This window comes from Microtus oregoni, unplaced genomic scaffold (genome assembly GCF_018167655.1).
Source record: "Microtus oregoni isolate MIOR12 unplaced genomic scaffold, Mior012 000159F_ref0000335, whole genome shotgun sequence".
In the NCBI taxonomy this organism is placed as follows: domain Eukaryota; kingdom Metazoa; phylum Chordata; class Mammalia; order Rodentia; family Cricetidae; genus Microtus; species Microtus oregoni.
Window position 1 is genome coordinate 23790 of NW_024544814.1, and position 10468 is coordinate 34257.

Here is a 10468-nt window from a genome sequence, read left to right on the forward strand (position 1 = left end):
CTCATCTTGCTCCCTCTACATCTGGCTGGTGGTTGACTCTCTGCCAGAATTCTCTTAGTATGTTTGCCTTGCCAATACTTCCTATCTGGCTACTTGCCAATCAGTATTTTATTCAACCAATACAAATGACAAATCTTTTTCTTTCATCACACGACAAAGCTTTATTCATCCTCAGCTACTTAGGAAAGGCAAGCTCACTAGCGCTTCACTTGAGTATGCTGTCATCTTGAGCTTCTGCTCGTTCTCTCTCAATTCATTTCAGCTCATCTAGTCTCTTCTTTTCCTCTGCTGCCACCCTCCTCTCCTCCTCTGCCCGAGGCTTCAGGTAACTATAGCGCTTGGTGCCGTAGGCCATGCCAAGGACCAGGGCTGAGTATTGGCAGAGCTTGATGAGCAGAGAGACCTGAACTGGGGGCATCATCTTGTCCGTGACATTCACGCCAGAAGCTTAACTCAAATGACAAATCTTTACAGTGTTTAAGAGTATTATCCCACAGCATTTCCCTTTTTGTATTTTCAAAAAAAGAATAGTGATTCTAATCTCCTTTGTTTACCATTTTTCCTGACCACTATTCATAACAACTTGTAACCAACATGCTAAACAAAGACAAAGATTTATAATCCATTTTTGGGGAGAATGTGGTATAGTTTTCTAGGCTACTTCTTCCTGATTGGGGCACTGGTAATATTATAGGGACCCAAAGAAAATTTAGGATTATGGTCAAATAATTACTGGAGTATTCCATGAGGCTGGATCATCCTATTCAGCAGCCTTGAAGCTGTTCTGCATGTAGAACTCAGAAAAAACTATAACAAAGGTGTTCTGAGTCTTTGGATCATCTGGGCCATCTTCTATTATCAGAGATTTTTTAGGGTGTCTTCCTCAATAATACCTTCTTTTTCTTAATCCTGAATGAATCCACAGCTTCTAATTTCCTGTGGAAACAAAAGAAAAGCATCTTCTCCAAAGTAAAATATCTTTAAGACTTAAATTTTGAAGTCAAAGCATTTTCAAAATATATAGGTTGGATTAATCCAGCAGCATTTATAATCAAAGCAGCTGTTGCTACTTCTCTAGCAGTCAAACACTTAAAAAACAATGCAATAACATGCAGTATCCAGATTCTTTGTATATTTTCCATCATTACATGGATTTTCTTTTTACTCTCTTCATTTTATTTTTATGTTTAAATTTTTGGTTTTATGAGAAAGGGTTTCTCTGTATATCTTTGGCTGTTCTGGAACTCATACTATAGACCAGACTGGCCTCAAACTAACAGAGATACACCTACCTCTTCCTCCTAAGTGCAAGGATTAAAGGTGTGTGCTACCACGCCCAACTCCTTTATTTCTTTGTTTCGAGGACTTTCTCTATCCTTTTTCTCTTCCCTCTGAAGCCTATGTATACTTTTAAACATACTGTAAACCATATATATTTTTTTCTGAGCATATGAGTCTTTAATCTGCTAAATGGCATGGCTAGGATTAAAGCTGCCACTTTGTTGACTATCCCCACCCCATTCCTTAGCTTCCTGAGAGTCTAGCTTCATGGAGGAGGTACAAGTGGAAGCCATGTTTATTGCCATAACTCTGTGGAGTTTCTAGATCCATGCTACTACAAAGAATCATGCTTCTGGCTGCTCATAAACACTATTTAAGTGTGTGATGTCAGGGCTTCTTAAAACAGTTGCCATGTGGTTTTTTGCTGCTAATGCTGAATCAGAAAGTCTTTCTTAAAGGAGCTATACCTCTCCTTGCTCCCACCAAACAAACCTTACTGGAATAAAGACAGTTACCAAGAGGGTTCACTTGACTCTGTTTTTATCTGTCTTGAATTCTATTTTAAAGCTTTCTCAGGCTTTATGTGGAAATTCTTGGGTGCCATTTGTAGACAGAAGTAGCTGTCCTTCCCAGACTGGCAGCTGTCCAGTCCCAAAGAAAAATAGAGACTTACATTAATTATAAACTATTTGTCCTATTAACTCAGGCTTATTATTAACAAACTCTTATAACTTAAACTTACACATAGTTATTGTCTAGGTTTAGCTGCATGGCTTGTTACCTTTTCTCAGTGAGGCATTCTCATCTAGCTTTCTCTGTGTCTGGCTGGTAACTCCCTGTCTTTTCTTGTAACAATGAAGGAGCCTGCTTGTTGGGGTTAATGTCCTGCCTGGTACCCTACAGCCGGCAAGCCCCAAAGAAAATCACACAGAGGTCTCCATAAGATTATAAAACTGATTGGCCCATTAGCTCTGTCTTATTAGCTCTTGTAGCTTATATTAACCCATTATTCTTTTCTATGCTAACCACATGGCTCGGTACCTTTCTCAGCCAGGCAGGTCACATGGTGCTTCTTTGGTGGTCTGGGTTGGACCTTCCTCCTTTGCAGCATTTGCCTGTTCACATCTCCCTGCCTCTACTTCCTGTCTGGTTGACCCGCCTATAATTCCTGCCTGGCCAATCAGCATTTTATTAAAATACATGATTGACAGAATACAGACAATTCTCCCACACCATGTTCTCTTCCCAGAGTTCTCCTAGTCTGGTTGCCCTGCCTATACTTCTTTCATGGCTACTGGCGCATCAGCATTTTATTAAGCCAATACAAGTGACAAATCTTTACAGAGTACAAGAACCTTATCCTACAAATTTGCTGTCCTGAGACTCACTCTGTAGACCAGGCTGACTTCAAAGTCACAGAGATCTGCCTTCCCTGCTTCTTCTTCCCTGAGTGCTAGGGCTAAAGATGTGAAACATCACCATTAGCATCTTTTGAATTATTTATCCAGCATGTTATCTTCATACATATTGTTAGCTTTAAAAATTGTGAAAATTGGAGAGTTATCTTATAGATGATTCATGTTGTCATGTTTATTTTATATGTTTGGTACATGTATTTGTGATGTGTATATGTGGAGGTCAAAAACTGAGGTCAGCTATCTTCTTCAATTTCTTTATACCTTATTTTTTGAGACAGGGTCTTTCCAGGAACTATTGTGGAATATTATTCTAGATGTGTTACATTCATTTATTCTGTGAAATATTCGTTTAATGATGCAGATATGTTGCATTCTTTTATATTGTATTTGTTTAACTCTGTGAAGTTGTGTTACTTTGCCTTCCTAAAATATCTGGTTAATCTAATAAAGAGACAAATAGCCAATAATAGCTGGGCAGAAGAGGGATAGGTATGAGTGACAGGCAGAAAGAATAAATAGGAAGAAAAATCTACATGAAGCGGGAGGGTAAGGAGCAAGAAAAGGAGTAGAGGACATCAGGAGCCAGCCACACAGTCACACAGCCAGCCACAGAGTAAGAAGGAAAGAAAGAAAGATATATAGAATAAAGAAAGGCAAAAAGTCCAGTGGCAAAATGTAGTTAAAGAGAAACAGAATAATTTAATTTAGAAAAACCAAGCTAAGGAAAGACTGAGCATTCATAAGTAAGAACAAGTCTCCATGTGTTTATTTGGGTGCTGGCTGGTAGGCCCCCAAAGAGTAAAAAAAAAAAAATCCCAACTACATGGAATTCAATTTATTTGGCAAAGTGGGATGACCAATGGGCCATATCTACTCCCCAGTGTTGAGTTACAGACATGCACCAATACACTCAGGGTTTTTTTTGTAATTCCTTGGAATTTAAACAAATATCTATGCAACTGTAGATTCAATTCACAGTACTGAAACATACATACATACACACACACATACCCATACATACATATACACATGCATGCTTATATTCATACCTAAAGGAAGCATGGGGCCATAAGAAGAAGAAAGGAAAATAATAAGTTGAAAGACAAAAAAATGAGGTGTTGAATCAGTTTCTTTCTACATCCTCAAAATTTGATTGCTGGTAATATGAATGGGGATGAGGACTGGTCAACTAAACTTGTGGAATCTTCTCTTTCCTATTAGCTATGTTGCTATTTATCCTGTATTAAACAAGCATTTAATGTCTTCTCTGGTTATTTGCCACATTAATAAATTTCTTTTTTAGTGTACCCGGGCCTTTTCTGGCCACACTAGACTTGCTATCTATGAACTGGACAGCTTCTCTCTCCCTCCCAAGTTTCCCCAGATAATATTCACTGGGGTGACTAAAGTTCTAGCTGGGGATATCTCTAAAATACTTTTGGAATGTGGGAAGCAAGCACAGTGCTGAGGTCTGTCAGATCAAGGCTCTGCCTTTGTACTTTCAAAAACTTCTGAGTATTAATCAGCCTCTGTGATAGATATACTTCAGAGTTCTCAGACTCTACAGCAGTGAAAGGCAGATAAATGACTCCAGCGATCATTCCACCTGCTGACCTCAGGCAGGGGCTACCAAATTCCAGTGTTATTCTCAGTTGATGAGATCTGCTCCCTGAAATTCAGGGATATGCATTTCACTGCCTAAATAAAGAATACTGCAGCCTGCACTTTTTAGCTTGTCAATGTCTGGCTCTCCCACTCTCTACTGCTCCCAGGACTGTTTCTTACTCACTCTGAAGCTGTGCCAAGTTAAATTCAATCTCTTTGATTTGTGGTTGTACTTAATTCTCAGCTCCAAGGATAGCTCTGTTTTGAGCAATAGATCTCTCTCAAAATGTCACCTGTCCACTGTCCTCCATGTCTTACACAGTACAAGAGGGAATTCCTCTCTGCTGCTGATCACAAAAGTCACTCTCACCAAAACTGGACTTTTGAAAGTAGAACTTCCAGCATTCTCAGTGGAAAAACCTACCTCATCTTTTGGAAAAGACTTCTGCTTTTCCCACCCCCATCCTGGGGAGTCATGATAGAGCTAGCTATGTTTCATTTGGCTCACTCCATTTTGATGTATTGCCCCTCATTTTTCTCTATAATTTTCATTTATCCTATTATTTTGTTCCCTACATGGATTTCAAGAAATTCATTCTTGTCTCACTTTTTTCTGGTACTGACTCCTTTTAATTAGTTGCTTTAAGTCCACCAATTGAGCAGAAAATTCCACCCCTTGCAGTTATTTCTAATATAGTCACTATATATAGCTTCTCTCTTGTCTTGCTTCTTCTCTTTCACTTCCATTGCAAATACACCTTGCTTCTTATTATTATTTACGAATACTTTTAACTTTAATAGCTTTCCAATCAATCTTTATTATGTTAGAATCTTACTTTTCTAATGCTATTAACGACATAGTTTATATTTTCAGGTGTTTTATGTTTTCTTTGGTGGGGTTACTACATTTTTAATGCCTGGATTATTTTTGCAATTGTTTTGATTACTGCTGTCTACACCAACATTTAGTATTTAGTATTTGTTTCTTTGTTCATATACAAATGTAAAATTACATTGACTCTATCCTTGATATTTTTTTCTTTTGCTTCAGATAGTCTATTGATGATGCTTTCTACATTGTCTTGTTTGTTGATATTTCATTTGGAAAGTTTTTTACTTTTTCAAAATCTCAAATTCCTTTTTGAATTTCTAATCCATATAGATAACATTTTTGCTTCAGTAGTTCTGAATTTCTTAACCAGATTCCAAATTATTTCAGTAATGTATTTACTTGTTTGTTTGTATCCCCTTTGAAGTTTTATACTATTTGGACAAAACTTTTTGAATATACTTTTCAACCATTTCCATACCTTTGGATTTGGTAACTGAGGAGTTACAATCATTTGGAAGCATCATGTTACCTTCTTTTTCCACAGTTCTTGTGTGTCTGTGTTACAATTTACACATCTTTCAGTATGGATATATCTCCCAATTTTTATTATGGGATCTCAGTGAGCAGCCTGCTCATGACAACTCAATATCTAGTAGCACTCAAACAAGAAAAATAGAAACTGTCCTAACAGCTACACCAAGAAAATCCAGATATGCAATTAAAATCAACTAAAGTCCAAATACTATACCATCAGTAACCTTCCAACAGAAAATGATCATAGGAATTTAGAATCAGCTAGGAATTTAAAATTATTTAGAATGAGCTAAAATAAAATTAAGTGAAGTAAAGGAAGGGGACAAGTAAAGAAGAAAGAAAAAAGAAAGACAAGCAAAGATAAAGAATGTATTAAAATGTTATCTAAAGGGAAAGAAAATCAAGAGATAAAAATATGATTGTACAGTAAGCAAATCACATTACTGGACTTAGATAAATATGAAAAAAGAAATAAATAATAAAAACTAATATATATTATATATAAAATTAAGATAGGAAAAAAGGCAAAGTACTGATGTGGTTTCTTTCTGGACCTTATAATCTTGGAGTGTGACAGATGAAGCTCATTACCAGTTGAAGCAGAATTATTTTATTTTCCTACCACTTAGGCTAAGAGGTCAGGCAGGGCAAACATCAGAGGTCTTATAAGGCTGTATTCCCTTTGGGCACTTCTCTCTCCCTATCTCTTCCCCTCTTTCTCTTTATTTCGGCATATCAGGAGCCTCATGGGGCTACACTGAGCTGTGCATTCTGTGGGAGTAGCATGTCCTGGCTCTCTTAAGTTTGCACACCCTGGTGTAGCTAAGAACCAAGCCAAGGAATATCTCCCTAGTGTATTGGGCATAGGGGGTGAGACATAGTATTGAAATCCTGCTAAGCATTAAATACCCTGTGGGAAGAAGGAAACTGTGGAAGTTGAGTAATTGGGTGGACCTGAGTTTAGAGGTCTCTTCCTTCCAGCAGTGAACAGCAGGCAGGTGGCTATGAACTTTGGTTTAGGCTATCAGTTTGCATAGTTAACCCCCAGAGTCTGAGGTTGCCTTCTAGCTACAGACCCACATTCATCTCTTGCTGCAGGAAATAAGAATTTGTTGAAAAGTGTTTCCTGTTTACCTGACCTGTTCATTGTTGTTAGTCTAAAATAATTAACCCCCTCTAGTCACCTTCTAAAGGTAGTACAGTCCTTGAAGCTATGGGAAGTGACAAAGTGGGCCTCCTCTTGATTGAGGGTCCATCTCAAAGAAATCACTTCTTACTAAATCCTCCCACTGCTTCTGAGATTTTCACAAACTGAGGGCTTCCTAGAATCTTGAGAATGTTTACCATAAAGAGAGGTTGGATTTTGTCAAAAGATTTTTTTTTTGTATATAAGGAGATTATCATATGGTATGTGTCCTTGAGTTTGTTTATGTGGTAGATTACATTTATTGACTTATGTATGTTGACTCATCCCTACATCTCTGGTATAAAGCTGGTTTGATCATAGCAGTTAACTTTTTGATGTGTTCATGATTTTGTTTGCAAGTATTTTCTTGAGAATTTTTGTGTTTATGTTCATTAGAGAGGGTGACCCATACTTATGTACTTTTGTTAGATCCTTGCCTGGTTTTGAAATCAGAATGATAACGACTTCTTGAAAGGAAATTGCAAATTCCCTTTCTTTTCAATTTTATGGGATGATATGATAAATATTGGTGTAGGTCTTTGAAGATATGGTAGAATTCTGCCTGTGTCTATTTAGTCCTAGGCTTCTTTTAGCAGAGTTTTATATCAGCACCTTTATAGATTTTCCAGTTTAGCAGATAGTGGATTTTTAAATTATGTATTATGATTCTCTGAATTTCCTCAGTGCCTATGGTGTTTTCATTTTTCATATCTGGTTATTTGTGTCCTCCTTTTTTGGGTCAGTTTGATTAAAAGATCTTAACTTTTTAAAAGAATTTTTATTCCATTTATTCTTTGTGTTTTCTTGTTTATTTCTACTTCATTAATTTCAGCTGTGATTTTGGTTTGTGTCTTCCTGTTGACTCTATTTGGGTATTGTTTGTTCTTGTTTTTTAAGGCGTTCAGGTGTATCAGTAAGTTATTGATTTGAACTCCTTCCCATTTTACGATGTAGACACTGTTGGAAACTTTCCTCTTAGGATTGACTTCATTGTGCCCCATAGATTTTGGAGTATTGTGGTTTTTTCCATTTTTATTTAATTCTAGAAACTTTTAATTTTACTTCGTAATTTCTCTCCTGGCCTAATTTTATTCTGTTGTGTGTTGTTTTGTTTCCATGAAATTGGGTACTTTCTGTTATTTCTATTATTATTGATATCCAGCTTTATTTCATTGTAGCCTGATAGAATTCAGTATATTGTCTCAGTTTTCCTAAATTTGCTTTCTGTCTTTATGTGTCATCTGTTTTGGAGAAAGTTCTATGGACTTTTGAGAATAAAGTGTTTGAATGGAGTGTTCTGTAAATATCTACTAGATCCATTTGATTTATGATGTCACTTAATTCCAGGGTTCCTTTATTTAGTTTTTTGCTGAATGACTATTTTTGGTGAGAGTGGAGTGTTTAAGTCATACACTATCACTCCTTTTTATCAGCCTGTAATTTAGAGCTGTTTCTCTTTTGAAATTGAGTGTCACTATTATTGACATATAAATGTTTAGAATTGCAGTATCATGTGATGGATGTTTCCTTTGACAATTATGAAATGTGCTTCCCTATCTCTTCTGACTAGTTTTTGTTTTAAGTGTGTTTTTGTCAGATACTAGAATAGCTAGAGCCATGCTGTCTTTCTCTCAATCTGCATTAGACACGCTTTGAATAGTAGATAGCAATTAACATAGAAACCCACAATGACTCACTCTGCAGAAAAAAAAGTTTTCGTCATGAAAGAATATTACTCTCTCAAATGTCTTTGCAGTATGTAATAAAATTATTATGTGATTTTTATTCATAATTCAATTATGATATGTCACATTAATTGATCTTAAGATTTCTGTCTTCTCTGTCTTTGTCTGTCTCTCTGTCTCTCTGCCATTTATCTCTCTGCCTCTCTCTCTTTCTCTCTAATACTCTTTTTTAATTATTTGGAAGCAAAAGCTCACTATATATCTTAGGCTGACCCTACATTCATGTTTCTCCTACTTCAGATTCCAGAGTTTTAGGATTACAGGTTTGCATCACCAAACTTGATTCTCTTTTCCTAATGTAGAAAATTAGTGTGGTAAACTTGTTTTATTAGAGATGGTTTGAATAGATCTCATACATTTTTATAATTTTTATATATTATCATCCCATTTCCCATGCCCAATTTGTTTTTGTAATTTTACTTTAAACTTTATGTTCAGTTAATTTATATGTGTTTGTGAGTTTTCCAGATTCCCTACTGTTGTTGATTTCTAGTTTAATCCTGTTATGTTCAGTATCTTAGTGTTTCTGTTGCTATAATAAAATACCATTACCAAAAGCAACTGGGAGGGGAAAGGGTTTCTTTTATTCCATCGTTCCATATCACAGTCCCTCGTCAGAGGAAGTTGCGGCACGAACTTAAGCAGAACCCATGGAGAAACACTGATTTCTGGCTTGCTCAGTCTGCTTTCTTTTACCACACAGCACCATTGCCTAGGGGTGGAATTTCACAGTGAGATGGGCCTTTCCACATCAATCATTAGTGTAGAAAATGGCCTACTGAATTGCTGATAGGCAGTCAGGATGGAAGCACTTTCCCAAATGAGGTATCTCTTCCCAGATAACTCTAGCTTATATCAAGTTGACAAACAACAACAATAGCAACAACAAATCTCAAGCAGGACAGTCAAACAATAATTATCTTACTTTCTTCATGAAATTACCCTTTTATTTTTACATAATGACTTACTTGGTTTCCTGTGACTATTGGAAACTTAAAAATCTATTTTTTCCAATCTCAGTTTAATCATTCTTGCTCTGTTTTGCTTAAAATTTACATGCAATATTTCTGACTATCCTTTTATTTCAAGCCATGTATATCCTTAAAGGCAATATGAGCTGTCTTCTGTAGGTATAACATATATACATATGTATTTTTAAAATTATACTACTACTGCATAAATTTTAACTAAAAACTGCATTTTCCCCCAGTTTTACAGTTCGTTCACAGCTTTCTTCTTCCTTTATTGTCTTCCTTTGTGATTTTTTTTAAAGGGGGGTGTATTTTAATTTGTTTCTAATTTTATTTCTTGAATGTACTATAAATTTTCATGACTATCATGAGTCTTATGTAAAATATCTGTAGTAGGAGAGAGCTGCTTGTTGGTCTCCAGCTGCTCAGCCTTGAAATAATCAAACAGAAACTGCATTAATTAAATCAGTTTGGCCCATTAGCTCTAGCTTCCTATTGACTAATGGTGTAGGAGGTCCTTCTGTATTTGTGTTGCTTTCATTGGTTGAATAAAGAAACTGCCTTGGTCTTTTGATAGGGCCAAGCACTTAGGTGGGCGGACTAGATAGAACAGAATTCTGGGATGAATAAAGCCGAGAAAAGCAGCCACCATGAATCTCCTTCCTGAGGCAGAAGTAGGTTAGAATCTTGCCAGTAAGCCACAAACACGTAGTGATACACAGATTTAATAGAAATGGGTTAATCAAAATGTGAGAGTTAGCCAATAAGAAGATAGAGCTAATGGGCCAGGCAGTAATTTAATTAATACAATTTCCATGTGGTTATTTTGAGGGTTAAGCTAGCAGGGCGACCAGGAGCCAGGCAGGCAGGAAATGGCCCACTCCTCCATATTACGG

General features: G+C 36.4%; 1 pseudogene; it reads right to left on the reverse strand.

Moving 5' to 3' along the window:
- Positions 1-205: 205 nt before the first annotated feature.
- Positions 206-421, reverse strand: LOC121445093 (annotated as a pseudogene).
- Between the last annotated feature and the right edge of the window lie 10047 nt (positions 422-10468).